General features: G+C 35.0%; 1 long non-coding RNA gene across 1 annotated transcript in view; it reads right to left on the bottom strand.

The window, feature by feature from the left end:
• Nucleotides 1-19,934, bottom strand: part of LOC140168908 (uncharacterized) — a 130,101-nt gene that overhangs the window by 15,294 nt on the left and 94,873 nt on the right. The gene's annotated exons all lie outside the window — the stretch shown is intronic.

Raw genomic sequence — 19,934 nt, 5'->3', positions numbered from 1 at the left:
AAATAATATCTTCACTTTGTTTTTGTACTATTCTGGAATAAAAATTTTAAAATTACTTGGGAAAAAACAGGCCTATAAAAATTAACAAAAATGCTCCAAAAACAATCTGACCATTTTGTCAATGTAAGGCCTACATGACAATTTCCTCAGCATTGTTACCACTACGCGAGTAAAAATAAAAATAAATGTAACAATAGATGGGACTTACATAAGGAGGGCAGTGCAGTTTTACCAGATGGCCTAGTTAAATAATTCACTTAGGGATAACCAAATCTAGTTAATTTTTTCCTCTTTTTTTACCTGGGGTAAACCAGACATTACAAGGACGTCTGCCCACTGCATAAAGATATGTTCATAGTACATCAATTTTGGCACTTTGTGCTCTTTTCTAATTAGCTTGCAATATTAAAAACATCCAATTTGCAATAAGGCCCAAAAATAAAAAAGTTTTGTCTCAAAGCTTGCAGAAATGCAGAAATTTTTTGTATTTCAATTTTTTTTTTTTTTTTTAGTTTTTCACAAAATACCATGAAAAAGTCCGGAAAAAAAAAAAAAAAAAAAAAATTGCATTCCGCATTTGTTTTTAAATTTCTCATGAGCTTTGAGACAACCCTTTTTTTTTTGGCCTAACAAACAATGTGTACTTGATGGTATGTCCAAACAAGATGCCAACTTAAATAAAACATAAAATATATATGTTGCAAACATTACAACTTTTACAGTAGTAGCATTTGTCTGTTTGTATTGTTTTGTTAAATTTTGCAAAACGTATAAAGCATGACAACTGCCAAATTTGGCACACCATGATAAAAAAAACCCTGTGTATTATCGTGATTTTGTAATGAAACTGAGTTTTGTGTTTTTTTGCATTTAACAGCAGCCATTTCACACACTAAAATATTAGTGATTGAAGGTTTACTGAGCTTGCCAAGTAGTGGAAGGAGCTATTTCCTTCACTGTATTTCTGCTATCTACTGAAGATAGCAAAATGATCAAATAATGAAATCATAAGATTATTTGCACATTATTTGAATTGGTTAGACTCAAACAACATTCTGAGATCCCCAATTTGGTTGCACGTTTTAGTTTTCCCACAACAAATTACAATAAATCTCATTTCCTAACTTTCATATTTCAAAATGATTGCAACAATTTTTTTTAAAATTTGGATCTATGTTATACACTACTAAATTAATTCAGTGATGTCAACCTTATAGTTAACTCAAAGCACAAAATATTGAAATGTTGCCTTGAATTATCAAACTTATGTATCCCACATTATTACATTAAACATGGGCTTTAAATTACTTTTTCTGATAGTACATTTAAATATATACATTAAATGTACAATGTCTGATCAATGTCTGATCAAGATTACATTCGACTAGTTCAAGAACAGTCCTCCTTCTCTTATATATGTGTCTTCTGTTCGATCCAGAGCTTACCTTTTTTATAACTGTGGCGATGGAGTGTGAATTTGAACCAGAGACATTTGAGGATATGACATGTGCTTTAGATCTCCCACCTATCGCTGAAGTTGACTTTAGCTGCCTAAACCGCAAAGGATTGAACTTCATTCATTTGAACACTAGATCATTATTTCCTAAACTTTCAGAAATTAAGATAATAACACAACAAACTAATATCGCTATAATGTCATTTTCAGAAACTTGGTTGGATGAAACATTTACAGACTCGGAAATTAACATTGACGGATATATTCCTGTTCGCAAAGATCGTAACCGTGAGGGAGGGGGGTTTGCATATATGTGAGGTCTGATATTGCTTTTAACACACGTGATGACCTTGAGGTTGACTGTCTGGAAGGGGTCTGGATAGATATCTTACTACCTAAATCAAAACCTATTTTAATAGGTTGTATCTACAGACCACCCGATCAGACAGATTTTGTTGAACTCTTTGATCATGTTCTCTCGTTATGTGTTACCCAAGAAACATACATCTTGGGAGATACCAATTTCAATCTCCTTGATCCGGCTATACCTAATCCTAAGACAAAAAAATACCTTCACACCTGCAAATCTACTGGCTTTAAGCAACTTATCAAGGAGGTTACCAGAGTTGGTCGCACACGGTCAGGGTCGCTATCATCAACCTTAATCGACCACATTCTTTGTAGCGACACCACAAAAGTTTGTCAAAGTGGGGTAATACCCATTGGTTTAAGCGATCACTTTTTGATTTTTTGCTCAAGGAAAGGTGTGAAGAATGTTTTCTCTTGTCATAACACTGTAAATCTAAGGTCCATGAAAACCTACAATGTCGATATGTACACTAGCCTTCTTGATAATGCTGACTGGTCCTCTGTCCTTACCAGTAACTGTGTCAACACAGCCTGGTCTAATTTTAGATCAATTCTGACTGGCATTATTGACAATGTTGCCCCAAGAAAGACGGTTCGCATTAAACAACGTACAGAGCCATGGATGACTTCCAGTATTCTTGAACAAATTAGGATGAGGGACAAAACCAGTCAACTTATCAAGAAAGGCAACCATGAAGTTTCTTTCACCGACTTAGCATTTCTTCGAAATTCCATTCAGAGAGAAATTAAGAAGGCAAAGGCAAACTACTTTAAAAGTAAACTTGAGGAAAATATGGAAGAACACAAAAAACTTTGGATGCACCTAAAAAATCTGGGTTATAGTTCTAAATCTAAATCCAAAGGGAAAATTGTTTTAAATGTTGATGGGGAATTACAATCAGATACCCTTTCTGTCTGTAATCATGTTAACAGTTTCTTCACTACTGTGGCTGATGCTTTGACAAACAAATTACGCAAGTGAGTAACGATTTTGGGGTGGGGTCTGATTCTTTTGAGAGGTTTTACTTGAGTAATGATGTGTCCAGCTCTGAGTTTGATCTTAGGTGTGTTGATGAAGATTATATTTTTGATGAGCTATCCAGCCTTGACATTCACAAAGCTGTTGGCCTGGATGATATTGCACCGAAATTTTTGAGAGATGGTGCAGAACAACTTTCTCCTCTAATTACTCACATAGTGAACCTCTCCATTGAATCCAGTACTGTTCCCCAGGATCTAAAAATTGCCAAGGTTATCCCACTTTTCAAAAAGAACAGCCGCTTGGAAGTTGGTAACTATAGGCCTGTCAGTTTGTTGAGTACAGTTTCAAAAGTTTTAGAAAAGTGTATCTATGTTCAATTGGAGCAATATTTAAGCTCTAAAAACTTAATTTACCAGTTTCAATCAGGCTTCCGCCCTGGCTACTCTACAGAAACTTGTCTGATCTTTTTAACAGATTACATTAGGTCTCAACTTGACAAGGGTAATTATGTTGGCATGCTTCTTTTGGACGTGCAAAAAGCTTTTGACAGCGTCAATCACAACATTCTTTGTTACAAGCTTGAGGCCATGGGCATCAAATCCGATTGGTTTAAATCATATCTTTCTAACAGGCAGCAACTTGTCAGTGTTGACGGCATTCAATCTAATCTTATGCAGCTCTCCTGTGGAGTTCCACAGGGAGCCTGCTTAATCCGCTGCTTTATCTTTGCTATAGCAGCGACATGGCTATGTCGGTAAAAAACAAGCTGCTCCTGTATGCCGACGATAGTGTTATTATATCTTCAGACACAAACCCGGATGTGATTGCCCATGATCTTAGCTTAGATTTGAAATCCTGTAACAACTGGCTCATCAACAACAAATTATCCTTGCATGTTGGTAAAACCGAACTGATTTTATTTGGCTCACGTAGAAAGCTTAAAAAAGCATCCAACTTTCACATTTCATACAATGATCATACCATTCAACCAGCTCCCTGCATAAAATATCTTGGGGTGTCACTTGACCAACATCTCTCTGGAGAAGTTATGGTCGATTCTCTCATTAAGAAAGCTACTGGCCGGCTCAAATTTTTATACAGACATTCTCAATTTTTCAACCAAAAGCTTCAAGTAAAAATCTCTGCTCTGCATTACTGCAGTGTCATCTTGATTATTGTTGCACCTCATGGTATACTGGTTTGTCCAAAATTTATCAGCACAAACTTCAAGTTATTCAAAACAAGATGATTCGTTTTATTTTGAACCTAGCTCCCAGAGATCATGTTGGTCAGGTAGAATTTGACTTAGTTAAACTTCTAGATATCCAAAACAGGGCTAGGCAGCTGAGACTCAACCACATGTATAATATTTTCCATTCACAGGGCCCTTCTTATCTTACCCAGTTTTTTACCAAAATTTCTGATATTCATTCTCATGCCACTAGGTCAAGCTCTTGGAATTTTCATGTCCCAAGAGTTGGTTCAAATACCAAAAATCTTTTTTCTACCATGCAACTCTTGATTGGAATAACCTACCTTCGCATATCAAATCCATTCTGGACAAATGTACTTATAAGCGTGCTATGAAAAAATACCTGGCTAGAGTTGCTATGACCCATGAGTCTGCTGAATTTGTGTAGCTTACTCCTTTAGGTCCCCGCCTTTGTTTTATCTTATTGTTTCACACGCTCCCAGGCATCTTTTTGTTCTTTTGTGGGACCCCATTGGAATTAAGTCTACACAGGAAGCTAGACTTTATGGGTCATCCTGGCAATTCGGCATTTTGGTGTCTTTTTGGTGTGCAGCTTTTCAATGTGTTAAATTTTTGTATGTTTCATTGTACTATTTTATGTCGCTTTTGCCAAATAAATATGAATGATGAATGAATGAATGAACCAATTTGCGAACACAAAATTGATATTTCTTAAAAACTAGATTCACCAAAGTACTTGTCACACAAAATCAATAAATTCTTAAATAATTTAAAATTAAAATACAACTGCAATTATTCATACGACTGTCATCTAAAAAAACAAATTTACATAGAGGCAACCTACCCAAATCTGCCGAAAGGTACATCAACCACTTCTCCCGTCTATTATTCCAAAAGGCATACGAGCGGTGTGCGATCATCATCGTCGAGATAACAGTGATTGGTAAACGAGCATTCCTACATTCTAACATCGACCATGCCCCACCTACCCATGCATTTCAATGCAACATGTCTGTCTAGCAACCGATCACTACACCATCGCCAGACTAACTCTTACATTGACAACCAAATTTCAAGTACCGAGTTAACCCCGATCTTGCTCTACTCTCATTGGTTCCCCGACACAAAAACACTCGACTAAAAATCGGACCAATCACAGCCGACGCTATTTTGGGAGTGGATGTTACTATAACATATAAGGACATTCGTCTGAACAAGGTGTCTGGTGAGACCCTCGTACAAGTTAAAGTGTTTGCTCCGATGTCTTACAGCAGATAAAACTTAATTTTGTTGTAATACAACTAGAGCTATACAAAATCAGCTACTCATTTTAGTAAAAGAAACCTAAACTCACACACCTTTAAAGCTTTCAACTGAAATTGTGCATTTTTTTTCAAATATTTTTTTTCCTTCAAAATTTAAAAATATGTAAAGGAAAATTTGCACATCATACAACATTTTTATCCCCATTAATGCATAGCCTACATCATATACTTAGCAGCCATCTCAGGGATGATAACAACTTCTTCATCACATGTTAACCCTCTCAATTCCAAATTTTCTTTAAAAATGAAACATTTCAGAATTGTACATTGTTGTGACCAATTGACCATAATATTATTTGGAATCAGCATTACAAATGCATTGAACTCATTAGAATGAGTATTAATAAGCCTTGTTGGGATAGCTCATGATGCAGCTCTTGATATTTTGAGAAAAGATCAAAATTTTAGACTTTTATGTTGAAGCCTATGGCCAGCATACAGAGCAAAAATCTAAGGTGCAACTTTATAATCAATGCCACAACCCCAACCATTTTATAACCCTAACCCTTTAATCCTAACACCTTAAACCTTACTTCTAATCCTATCTCAGTGATTATTCACTTCAGCCATCTCTAATACCAACTCTCATATGGATCATTTATATACTTTAATTTCAATTTCAACCAACTCAAAATTGAAAGCTTTTCTGATTGAAGCTACATCTATTTGATTACAAACTCAATTTTCTTGTAGTCTATAATTTACTTTCTCCACACGGGTATCGACTGCAGACGACAAGTATAAAAAAATACAAGGTTAAAAAAATTTCAGAATTGCAATTTATCATGATCATATTTGGAATCAGCCTGGAAAATGCATTAAAATGAGTACAAACAAGCCTAGTATTGGTTCAGTAGCTCTTACGATAGCTCTTGAAATTAAATATTTCAAACCTTGGGACTTTTTATGTTGAAACCTATGGCTGGCACATGCTGAGCATTACTGTCTTCTCAACAACAACTAAAAAGTTAAGTATTATTGTATGATAAAGAAGAATATTTCTCTGACATTTATAATTATTAAAAAAACTTCCAATATTTTTATATCAATACACAGCAACTGAACAGTTCATAAGTATGAAGACAAAATTACATGATCTAATATTTATAGTAATTAACTTCAATAATGTTGTTATATCAACATACAGTTGTTGAATTCTCTTCCTTTATGCTACATTATCATCATCTAGACTCCTGTTCAACTACACTTTGAGCAGATTTGCATTCCTCTAACTTCCACGTCTCAAGTACGCTTTCTGCATTAAATGACAGGTTACGCAAACATCTGACGGAAGAACATTGATTTTTTTCTACGTCTACCAACGACTAACTAAAACGCGTAGAATATCATCAGACAAATTAAGCAAAAAATAAAATCCAAACTGACTGAAGTTGCTTTTATATATCATCAACGTCGGTATCAACATCGGAGAAGTTACCTCAATCGTTAAAAATAACAAGACAAGCATAGGTCACACACCCTATTCAAAACAACTTGTCTCTCGTTTATTCATGCAACGACCTTCAATTTGACTAAAAACTCCTATTATTTACCTACAAACAGCCCCTTGTACCTCTCAACACTACTGACTGCCACCACTCTACGAAAATTAGCAATATATTTCCTATTTTTGTGTGCAAGCACTAGTCTCGTCTCTCTCTCACACCGTCACAAAAGTGGCAAATCAATGAACAAATAGAAAATGCGATGGTTTGCCTTGGCTGTCCGGGCGGTCAAGCAGACGTGAGTTTTAAAGGTGATTGACCTGTCGCCGCAGCTCAGAGCTCCGTATCGCAGACATGATGTTAGCAACACTATTCCGCATCAGACATACACAATTCACACTGTCAGTCAGACAATCAAGATATTTATATTGTCGTATTGCTGGCCGGCCGAGGAGGAAAGCTGTAAGTGCGATAGCTGTGCCTCAGTCGGAATGATTAGGATCTCATGAACATGTTGTCGAGGCTGGACCAATTAAAATGGCTGACCGTTTCTGAATTCCAACATGTCTAGAGGGCAATTATGGAATAAATACAGATTTGATGTAGTCATTTCTTGATCTGAAAGAGACTCAATAAAGAGCCTCTACGTAAATTGTCTAGGTTATAGTTAAAACACACAAGCATCAATGGTAAAACAAATATTTTTGTGGCTAAAATCAATTTTCTGATACAATTGAAAGTATTTGACTTTTTTTTAATAATGATAATTAATTGCTGTCTGTTACATTAAAAAGGCAAAAAAAATAAATTGTTTGGTTGCCCTTCCGAGTCAAAGGTTTGGTAGGTTGATCCTTTTTTTTATGGACTCTTCCTCATTTTCTTCTATTTTGAAAAGGCTAGTATTGACAAATGCGTGATCATTTTTATTTTATGGAAAAAAATGTGTGTTTTTGGACTGGATGGAAAAATCAAATAAGCATTTAATAAATAAAATGAGTGAATAACAAATATATAAGTCCTTGATTCTGTCCAAATTTAAGGTTTCTTCTAAAAAAGTGATTGAAAAAAAAAACCCGAACTAAGATTTCCAACATTTTTATTTCAACTCATTGTGGTCTACCAAAATTGACAATTAGGAAGAAAAAAAGAAAAGACGAATCGTTATTGGAGAACAATCAATTCATTTTGCGTTTACAATTAATTGCATCACCAATCTTGTTTCTGACCAGACAGTTGACCGTAGCTTTAATACAAACAATCTCGGCAGCCATCGCATTTACGGCTATTTAATGACCGCAACGATTTAGCTTTCTCCTCAATGGCCAGACTAACCAAATACGTGCGGCAAACCTTGAATCCTCTCAGCATCTTAAGTTACGATGAACGATTGCTGTCAGCTCATCAACTCGAGGCCGTATATTTTCTGCCATTAATGCATCCGCTCATAAAAAGACATTTCCACTAAATTTTACACAAAAGATGAAAAAATGTACGTATTTCTCATAAATGAAACAAAGTACTGATTTTATTAACATTTTAAAAATTCATCCAAATCAGTACTTCATCTATCTCCTGCTTTCAGATGGAGGATTGATTTCCACAGAAGCCAAGAATTTTTGCACACATTAATTTTTGCACAAATTTGATCTCACCATCTGAGTGTCTAAAAATCATTATGAAAATTACCAGTGTGTTAATTAAAATGAAATGTCTTGCATTTTTAACCATTCAATATTTCCATTAACATTTAAAATATATCTTCAGTGTACATCAATTAGACAGAGTACTTTGAATTTTTAACCACATACGCAATATATCCTTAAGTTAACCCCATGAGAACTACCTGCCTATTGGTCAAAACGAAGTTTTCACTATCAATTGGACCAATCAGCAACATTGTTATGATTTCACCACACAAAAAAATTGGAGTGAATTATTTGCAAAGCTCCATTCTGATTGGTGATTAAAATGACGATATCATGTAATTGACCATTGGGAGGCAATGTTAGATCGGTAGGTAGTGCTCAGGGGGTTAATATGTAAGAAATACGCTTATGGAAACCTTGACATTTAAGATCCAAGATTGTCAACAAAATCCACTCTTTTATTTAAAGGGCAAAGGCATGTTAATGCTAACTTGGAAAAACACAAAGATAGGACTTCAATGTGACAGACAGTAATACTGAAAATTGAGAAAAACATCTTAAATAACATTTATATCTCTTTTACACCGATTCCAGCGGAATCAGTCCAAAACATTGTGTTTGATGATGTCATCTCCTCTGTCCGTTGAGCACAAGAAGGTCGGAAGTGCGTAGTAATCAAAATGTACTTAGACAATAACTCAGTCGGGTAGGGTTCTCCAACTGACGGCCATATTTCCTAAACAAGCAAAACAATATCTCCCAGGAATTTCATTTCTGCATTTCCCTGTTTTTCCCGCTGTAATGGCTATCCTGATCTATACATTGCCTCACAATATCCCTTCGAAAACCGACTTGTGCACTCAAAATCATATTAAAAAAAAGAGAGCAAAATATGCTCAAAATTGGCAAAAGGCAAAAAAATTACATGCATGAATATTACCACTTTACAGCGGCTACACATAGACCACTTCACTTATGAATAGAAGCAATCAGGAAGCCGTGCAGACTAAGTGCTTCACAAAAACCAACTTGATAAATGTTTTTAAGAACACAATTTGATTGAAATAACAAAAATAGCTCAATATTCACAAAACAGTGAAAAATATATGAGACTGTGATTTAAATGTGTTATGAAACTGGATGGGGTCCTATTTTTTCATCTTCTGTTTTCTGTCTTACATCGAGACCTATCCTTAAAACAATGTTTCCAATTTTTGAATTGTATATTTGTATTGCTATAGCGATTGGCCCCATAGGATACAGCCAGTTGTGGTTACCGCAATTCACCACATTTTTAATCGCATAATCACTTCACACCATCTTTACGAAACATAACTTAGGCATTGAATTCATTTCTACTATTACTAAAAGCTCAGTTTTGATGAGGATGAGGCTGTTGATCTGGTCACACCCCTTTAAACCCATGAGAACTACCTGACGATTGGCCAAAATGAATACTCCATGTATGTCCAATTTTGAACCAATTAAGGAGGGTATTAATAAGATTATATGCAAATGCAAGTTTGATCATAAATAGTTTAAAGCCTAGTTGTGATTGGCAATTGAAATGAGCATGTCAAGTTATCAACCAATCAGAAATGCTGTTAAATGACCAGTAGTGTCCAGGGGGTTAAAACATCTATTGAAGGTTCTGTATCAAGCAATGACGTATCAAAACGACATCTTGATTTGAAAATTTAAAGCCAGGGTGTCACCGCACAGAAAATCAAGATTTTTGCGGAGTTGAAAAATATAACAATCCCGAGACATTTCAGTCTCGTAATCATAGCGGTAATTAAAATCTTGAGGTCGTTCAACCACTCACATGGCAGGAATCACTCTAGTTATTTTGAAATCCTATTTTATTAAAGCTTTGGTTGGGAAACTTCTCAGTTGTCATGGTTACGGCTAAGTGAAATGGTTGGGGAGCTAAGCTCCTTGTGTCATTGTCAAGTCGTTCACCCACTTGTAGTCCTAAAATTCTAAAATTGGACATTTTTGTGTGAAATTAATTTTCGCCCTCAATACAGCTACCATGAAAATAAAAACTTGCTAATATTTTTTATGCTTAGGCCAAAAAAAAAAAGTTGTTTGTTTGTCCTCCACCGCCCACTCCTCAGATGAAGGCCTGACCAATATTTTTTTTTTTTTAAATAAAAATAAGTAAAATTCAATTTTTTTTTTCAGATTTGGAGTATTTCTGGACCTAGCTAGAGCTAAATGCTAAGATCTTTCATGGTTGAAAATAAAAAAAGCCCACCAAATCATTAAAAGACTATGACATGAACGCAAATTATAACTTTAACTGCATATTAAAGAAACAAAATGTTGGTTTTTTTTAAGTCACCATGAATGATTGTAGCATTTAGCTCTAGCAAGGTCCAGAAATACTCTCAAATCCAAAAAAAAAAAATCCACCCGCCCGCACGTCCTCTTTCAAAGCTGTGGAGGACAAACAAACAATTTTTTTTTTTTTTTTGGCCTTAGGTAGCGACAGAGTTCAAAATCTGCAAAGCACCACAAATTACACAGGCAAAAATTACCAATTTTACTGTAGAATGGAGTTCCCTATCAACTGTACCTGAATCTGAAAGAAAACTAAGGAAACCACCCAGCAAAAAGGCTGAAGAATCAGTATATGAGCGTGTTTCTACAGAGCCAAATACCGTTTTGGAAACGGTATGGACCCGTTAATTACTCCTGTGGAAACAGCCTCCAACGCCTTTTTGCAACGCCTTTTCATCGCCAACGGAAACCTCGTTGGAGTAGGTTTTTGCCGTTGACGAAGCGGGTAGATTTTCTGTGGAAACAGACCTAAGCGGTAACTTGCCGATTATTGAGCAAAATCAAACAACATGGCTGTTAATCAACATGTTAATTGGACAGACGACATGACAAAAACGTTAATAATAGCCTGGGCAACATAACAAACCAAACTATTATGTAAAGCCACAATTTCTCCGTGATACGGAAAAACAGAAAAACTCACGGAATTCGGGGTTTGCTCACGGAAATTTGTAAATGCTACAAAATAGTGAAAAACTGTGTAAAATGTAAAACTTTTCTGTTGATTTGCAAAATATAACAAAAAAAAGTGATTATTTAGCAACAATCAACCATTAAACAATCCATTCTAGTATTAATTCTAGGCCTACGATGCAAGATTTTGGCCATACTACTGTAAAAGGTAAGACAAAATACACTTTTAAAACATGTTTGTCATTCAGATTAAACGGTATGAACACGCCAACGGCAAAAACCCGTCTGTGGAAACAGCAGGCTAAACGGTAAGATAACGGTAAGATAGCGTTATCCATTTAGCGGTAACTTAGCGGTGCGCCTGTAGAAACACGCTCTATGTCAGGTTCACCACCTCATATTAGTTCAGTTATCTTAATACATGCGTGGCTAGAAGGAGAGGAAATCACAGCTTACACAAGTTGGACTAGGCAGTGTTTTCCATGCAATTGCAGCATCAAATTTTGTAGAGGGCACAAGAGCAATCCAATGATTTATTAATTATCTGCACACTTTTGATGGATTTGACTGTAAAGCAGATTATCAAGACAGTTTCAGATTACATAATCTATCATAAGAACCACAACATAAAGAATGATGACATAATACTGAATAGATTACAGTGTATAATCCAAAATTCCAAGTGGTCTTTAAAGGGGAAGATTGGAATGTCATCTTTCCCTGGGAAAGATCTGACATCTGGCTAGAATGAACCAGACAAAGTACAGGTGAAGCAATTGTATGCTATCATTGGTTAACCCCACTTTCACTTTCCATGCTCCACTCCCAACCGTTGTTTTCAGCTGGCATCAATTCTAATGCCCCTCATTTTGTATTTTTTTTCCAAAAACTAGTAGCACTTAGGCTCTCATTTGCACTAAATTCGCCAACACTTCAGCTTCCAAGACCCTATATTTTATGTTTGTTTTTAGGGGGGTAGGGGGGTCATAAAATCAGGTCCAAAGATACTCCTTTCAGAATCTGTTTGGCACATACACACTTAAAACTGGCATTATGTGGTTTGTAATTAAGGTTTGTAAATAATAGGTATTAGTAAATACAAAGAATAATTATGCAAATAAGCTCATTAATATGCAAATAACCTGACACGAAACTATACAGCACAAGAGGTCATCATAGTCTATCATCCTACATGTACTAAGTAAAAAGTTAATCGGTTATTGCGTGCAGCCTGCAGGATTAATCAAATTCCAGGCAAAACTATGCAGTACATGAGGTCACCATTTATCATCCTACCAAGTTTGAAGTTCAAAAAAATAATAAAATTCCCTCCCCCTCCTATGTCTTTTATTAACAAAATTCAATTATAGCTAACTACATTCTGCATCAATTTTACATTCAACATTTAATTCAATTGATTTCATCAACAAGATTCCCCTCAGGGTAATGATCCATCATTAGAAAACAAACCCAGTGTTGATTTTCAATAATTACCAGCAATTTAATGAAGTAATTAATTGCTCATCAGACTCTTGCACTTTTTGTTGGCAGACGCAGATAATGTCGGTCTTTATTGATAATTTGAATAGATCATTACGAGAGGATTGTGTTGCTATAATCGACATTCAAGTACAACTGTCTGTTACACATGTAAATGAGATCTATTCTGGAACAAACGTATTCATGTTGCACTTTTAATTATTTCTGATTTTGTTTTTCAGCCAGACGAATATGCAAATGATGTAATGTCTACTTCTTTACATAATAGGGATTCCATACGGTAGACGAAGATCTACATCAATGCGTATTACTGGGATGTGGATCTATGTGAATTTCTCTTGTGCATGCAGACGACATGAGTGCCCTACACATACACGGCATTGCCTCCTACACACACTAAAAGAAATGCGCTCACTATGCGGTCATTTCCCAGGTGCGGTTCCGCGTGCCACGTCGACAGTTGCTTTTTTGATGCGGATCCAGGGTGTGTGCATTGATACAAACCGTACCTCCCATGTGGAGTGTGGAGGCGGCGACTGTTGTATGTTATTTGAAAACATTCATGATTTGTTTCAACCCAGACTTTAAAGGTGGATGGTCTCATTTTTTTAAAGGTAGGTGATCTGATTTTTCCTTACAATATGGATGCTCATTACAAAAATAGCCCGATTCCAATTATTGAGTTAAATTGCCATCAACAAGAGCAAGTTTCTGATGAGTTAATTGCTGCTAATTATTGAAAATAATCACGAAATGCCCTTTTAAATAATTGATAATCCATTCACGCTTTTCAAATTCTTTTTCAAAATTCTATTCTTATATTCCTGTAAAGCATTGACCTCTTCATCAGAAGGCTTCATACTTGTGTATAACTCTCGTCGAGTTTGATCGATATGTACACGGAATCACTTCATTGCACCACGCCAGACAATCCAATGCCAGACTTGTAATACATTATAACCATCAATTATCAATAATCTATTGTCTCCATATAATTGGCATTTGTGGCAGTGCCCACGCAGTCAGGCAGCTTAGACTTTAGATCAGAACTGTACACACTACATACATACCAAAATCTAATTTGATGTAAATTCCCACTCTCAGGGCCCAAACATTATGCCATATTGATTTAAAGACATTAGCTTCTTTATCATTTTCCTAATTCAAAATTTCAAGACTTACAAAATATAGAAAAATTGTCACTGTAACTAAGGGAGAACAGTGCCAGTGCATTGATTGGTCACCCCAGGTTAAATAAAAAAATAAGGTACAGAAAACAAGAAAATTAGTGTAGTGCAGACAAAATGGCACTTTTACAGAAGCTTCCTTTAAAAGATTGATGAATCCATTCAAGCTTTCAAATTCCTTTTCAAAATTCTATTCTTATATTCCTGTAAAACAATGAACTTCTCAAAATGCATTTACTTGTATAACTCTTATGCGGTTTGATCGATATGCACACAGCCAGACAATAAGACAATTCAATGTAATACACAATCATCAATATTCTATCGTCTCGAAATAATTGGTATTTGTCAGTGCCCACTCAGTCAGTCAGCTTTGACTTTTAGAATTAAATAGTCAGAATTACATCAAATTTCATGGTTATTTTACAGGTCTATGGATCATTTTGTTACAAGTATACAAATATTGTTGCTACCATGATTAATTTTCAAATGATGCATCACCAAATCCGTATGAATGGTGCGTCATTGAAGCATTGTGGAGAAAATTGTGCATGTACAAGTAGTTTGATATATTTTGTTTGTAAAGCGCCACTTGTGCATAGATGACGTCATATCAAAAAGTCCAAAACTTACGAACATTTTGGGAGGAATTTTCTAAACCTTTTGGACTCTCAATACAGTACTTACATTGAATTAGAGTACAATGAACATCAATGATTTTAAATTGTACAAACAATCTGTCAAACAGTTTTTAGCTCATCAAGGGTCCATTTGATTTTTAGAGTTTGAGCTGGTCTCACATATCTGCTTTTTGCATCCTTTGTGCACGTTGTCTCTGTTCTTGTTTTTGTATGGCAGTGTGTTCCTATATTTCTCTTACTTGTAAAGGACCCCAATGGAAATAAGCTTTTCCCAAGGCTTTTTGGGCTATCCTTGGTACTTGTGTTGATTTGTAATTTCGTTATACAATTTTGATGTGCAATATATTTTATTTTGTTATAATAATACTGTATATGTAGTGTAATTTGTATGTTATTCTTATAGTACCAAATAAAATCAATCAATCAATCAATCAATCATGTTCAATGGTTCATCAGTTCAAATACAGGCTGTATCAAAATTATTGTCCTTCACCAGTTTTTAGTGATCTGTATCAGCCTGCCTGTATCATGTAGTGCTTTTGAATGTGCAATATATTTTTATATGTTTACTGACCAATGGAATGGAATGGAATGAAATAAAAATAGAAATGAAATAAAAATAGAAATGATGAAATGAAAGTGAAATGAAAGTGCAATGCAATACAATGCAATGCAATGCAATGAAATGAATGTGAAATGAAATGAAAGAAAAGAAAAGAAAAGAAAAGAAAAGAAAAGAAAAGAAAAGAAAAGAAAAGAAAAGAAAAGAAAAGAAAAGAAAAGAAAAGAAAAGAAAAGAAAAGAAAAAAGAAAAGAAAAGAAAAGAAAAGAAAAAAAGAAAAGAAAAGAAAAGAAAAAAAGAAAAGAAAAGAAAAGAAAAGAAAAGAAAAGAAAAGAAAAAAGAAAAGAAAAGAAATGAAATGAAATGAAATGCACCAATGGATACACTTCAAATATGCAGACATTATTTTTTCCCTTCATATTTCAAAGTCTGTCCTCAAGTACATCCAATTGAATTATGGGATTGGAAGAGGTGGGTATTAAAAAACACCACAAATGGATGGAGAACTGGTGGATAATGATCACTTGATCAGAATAGATATCTTGCACTTCCCACAATGCACTGCTTCCAGTTCAATTTTCTGTACTGATTTTCTATCCCGTGCAACACGGGTCGGTAGTGCCAAAAGGTACCTCAATGAACAGAGCACATCCAGATCTCGCAAATAATTTATTTTACAAATCACGACTATCATCGACCATGTTTACCCAGTCCGCCAGTCTATCCTAAACTTGAAAGCAAACCATACATGTACAAAATAATGGAAGTGTCATTTGATGAAATGAGGTGATACATCATGTTACAAAGGATTTTGGGAAGGGTAAGATATCTTTTCTGCATTTTGATACAGCCTGCATGCATCCCTGGTTACTCTCTGCTCATAATTCCTTCACCTTGTTCACTCACTACATTGTAAAACACCTACAATATCTAACACTTATCAAATTGCCACAATTCCCAAACTTTGACATTGGTCAATCTAAGCCTGTTAAAAAATTCAACGTATATTCTTGTTGCTAGCATGCCGTATTCCCCTTAGATCTGTGCGATATTTATTCTGAAACACAACTCTATCACAGGGGACAGTACCTTAACCCTTGGACGCAGATAGCGACAGCAGCTGATTTTTTTTTCTCATCAAATTCTATCAAACAATTTTTAATATTCAAAATATTTTTAACTGAAATGAATTTTTTAAGTAGGTGCAATAAAAATCCCTACAACGACACCAAAGGCATCCCAAATTTGCAACATTTTGAGCATTCACAATCAACCACTGCACAAGTTTAGCACTGAAAAATCGTTAAGCCCGTAATGGGTTTATAATACGTCTGCTGCAGCAGTCAACTGTTGACCGTTAATGTCCATCATACTGCACTTACGATTAACAAGAGTGACCGGAACTGGTGAATCTCGTGTATATAGATAAAGGTCTCTGACATGTGTAGTGCAGGAAAGAAAAACGATGCGCTAGGATTTCAAACATTCTCATTCAACGGGCCTCGGTTCTTTGACCCCAACTTGCCTATACATTCATGGAATGACCTTTGACTATCTTCGGTACAAAAACTCATATTCCACAACTTGAGGTTAAATTTTGCTCAATGGAAGATATTGAACTGAACTGTGCCACTGGAAATGCAACCATTCTAGCTCATCATACTCATAGTCAGCGTTCGATTTACCTGGAGTAGCAGAGCAAAATGCTCCCAATTTTGTATACCAATTTCTTACATTATTATGTTTTGATGAATCCAAGTGTGTTAAACAAAATATTGGATCCAACACAATAATGATAAAATTGATGCTTTATGCTAATATTTATTGTCGAGCTATGAGTTTTAAAATATTGGACTCAACCACGCCTCGTCCAATATTTTAAAACTCATAGCTCGATTAATAAATATGGGCTCAACCGATCCAATTTTATATCAATATAAACATTTGCTAATCAGGAGATGCCACTTGGTGTTGTCAAAATTTCCTGAAAAACATTTTAAAAATTCTGAAAATGCACTTTTCCCTATCCTTTTGCCTAGGAAGGGTAGTGCAAAAATTTCCTGAAATTGTGTAAATTTTCTTCGAAATTTCCTGAAATGTGGCATCTCCTAAAAAATGTTTTCGCTAAAAATTGCTACGTAAATTTTTCAAAGTAAATCACACCCTGCTCATAGCGCTGTCTGATGAGTTTTCCCAGTTGAATTATAATGGTTTGCCTCAAACAAAACTCGCTGTCTATTAGCCCCAATTTCACACTATTTTCTGGGTTAAATAAATAGCACTAATTATTGATTGGCATTTAAAAATCAAAACTGAGTCAATTTGTAATCATGGTAATGGGAAAATATCCAACACTTGACCCTTTTAAAAATGCTGACCTAATTTTGAGGGGAAAATTAGTATTTCCTTCCACTAACTGTTATGTTTAAAACTCGGAAGAACAATAATTTCCCATTTTTCTATCTCTAAAATTTAATCTCCATAATAATTTGTGGTAATTGTTGCCACTTTCTTCAAAGGAATGTTGTGTTGCGCAACAATGTCTCGGACACTTCCTGACTTTTTACTTTAGGTAAAGATATAAACTAAAAATGATGGGGACAGGCCGGACGACTCAAATTTTAACTCGGTTGAAACAACAATCAAATAAAATATTTCGGACCTTTTCAATTATTTTCGGAAGTAATAAATAGATGCAGTCTGACCAGTTTTCTGGAATGTTAAGGAACTATTCGATACCAGCGAATAAAATGGAATATATTAGAGTAATCAAACAGTGCCAACAATCAAATTTTACCTGCCTTCTCTCCCAACTTGCATGTACTGAGATACCTTGATGATTTGCAGTAATATATAGCAAGTCAAAATATATATTGTTATAAAAATATCAAAAATACTGACCTGTTCAAAGAAACATCAATTCAAAATTTAATTTATCGGCCCGCTTTTCTGTAACCTTTGCTGTATGTTTTCATCAAGTTCCTAAATTTCCAGTTAAACTTAATTTGATCCTTTCTCTTCCTAATAATGTTCCAAGACCAATTTTGACCTCCATCATTACAGACGGAACTAAAATCGATAACATCCTCGTCTTTTGATGAACAAGGCATGAGGTAATTTAAATTCTTTTGTCTTATTATGTCTGGAGCAACGCTAATTACTGATTTGCCTATGCAACTACATGTGTATTATGATTGATTATGTTATCTAATGCTACATATGAGTTCAGAAGTTCATACGCCGTCTAGCTGATCACACCACTCTGCAAGAAATAGCCGTCTTGCTGCATAGTCTGAACCATGCAAGAAATGGTTAAATATCCCGACAGCAAAAGCCGTATACGATTTTGGTCAAATTTCAATTTTATTATTCTTTGCTAAACAATAAACATATGAATTATTAGAATAACTTTCAGGCAGGTTTTCTGGTCATCTTATGCCGGAATAATGAGGTACAGCCGTACTGTAAAACGAACAAATTCATTTATTATATTGGCCGCTTAATTGTGGTGTTCTATGGGGATTCAAAATTGCTATTGGCCTACATTGTTTGATTCCAATTTGGTAGTAATGTTGGGTCATGTGTAAACATTACAAATATGCCAAAAAATCTGGTTTGAAAAAAATTGACCACCACAGTTATAAAATCAATGGACTGGCCTAAATTTCGAGCAAATATTACAAAAAATCAAATTATCAAGACTCCAGACATTTTTTTTGACTCAGTGGCGAGATGACATAGTGCAATGAAATGTACCCATGTCAACAATAATATTCTTGATATAATGATGTGATCAAAGTTTGCACATTTAAAAGAAAGTATTAGAAACGCTCAATTTGCTTCATAGTTTCACAAAAGAAACTTGCACAACAAATGTGGAATCATCAACTAAAATCATTGGAAAATAATGTACCCACCCATAACAAACATTTGTTGCAAAATATATGTAGATGATATGTGTAATATCATCTCCAATGCAAGAATTTGAGAAAATAGGTAACCTCTGAACCAAAAAATTAAACACCCCATATACAGAATGTTGTATGCAACTCAGTTAGGGAAATCTCAGCAATCCCTTCATCAGTGGTGTGTTCTCTGATGTAATACTAGTAATATATTAACCTATCCACTAATCAGTTTTGTCTTATGTAATAAATCAAGCCATCACCCCACAATACAATATCCATTTTGTCCGAAAATCATTTTTTTTATGAAAACCACTCTGGTTACTTTTTAGCATTGGTGACTTTTGTTGATAATCATTTGAAAACGATTAAATGGAGGGAGTGCCTAATGTACAAATTTAGATTTAAGAAAATGTAGGTCTTTTTAAACCTGCAAATGTGTGTCTCATCCCCATTACTCAGTTGGTAAAGCGCCAGACTTTGGTACAATTTCATGTTTTCAAAAGCGCTAAATAGTAAGCACATGCTAACTATCGAGTTTTTACGGTATTCTCAAATGAAATCAGTAGATTGGAAGCTTTAGGTATAATATTAACTGGTCTTGAGCCATCTTCATCATGCACACAAACATGTTTGAAAACCAGATCATTTGTGACTGGTCGAAAATATGAAAAGATCGGAGCAATTTTATTCACAGAAATATTTCTGAACAGGCACAATGCAC

Source organism: Amphiura filiformis, chromosome 14 (assembly GCF_039555335.1).
Source record: "Amphiura filiformis chromosome 14, Afil_fr2py, whole genome shotgun sequence".
NCBI classification, from domain to species: Eukaryota; Metazoa; Echinodermata; class Ophiuroidea; order Amphilepidida; family Amphiuridae; genus Amphiura; species Amphiura filiformis.
Note: the sequence above shows the minus strand (reverse complement) of the source record. Positions and strands in the feature narration are given on the sequence as shown.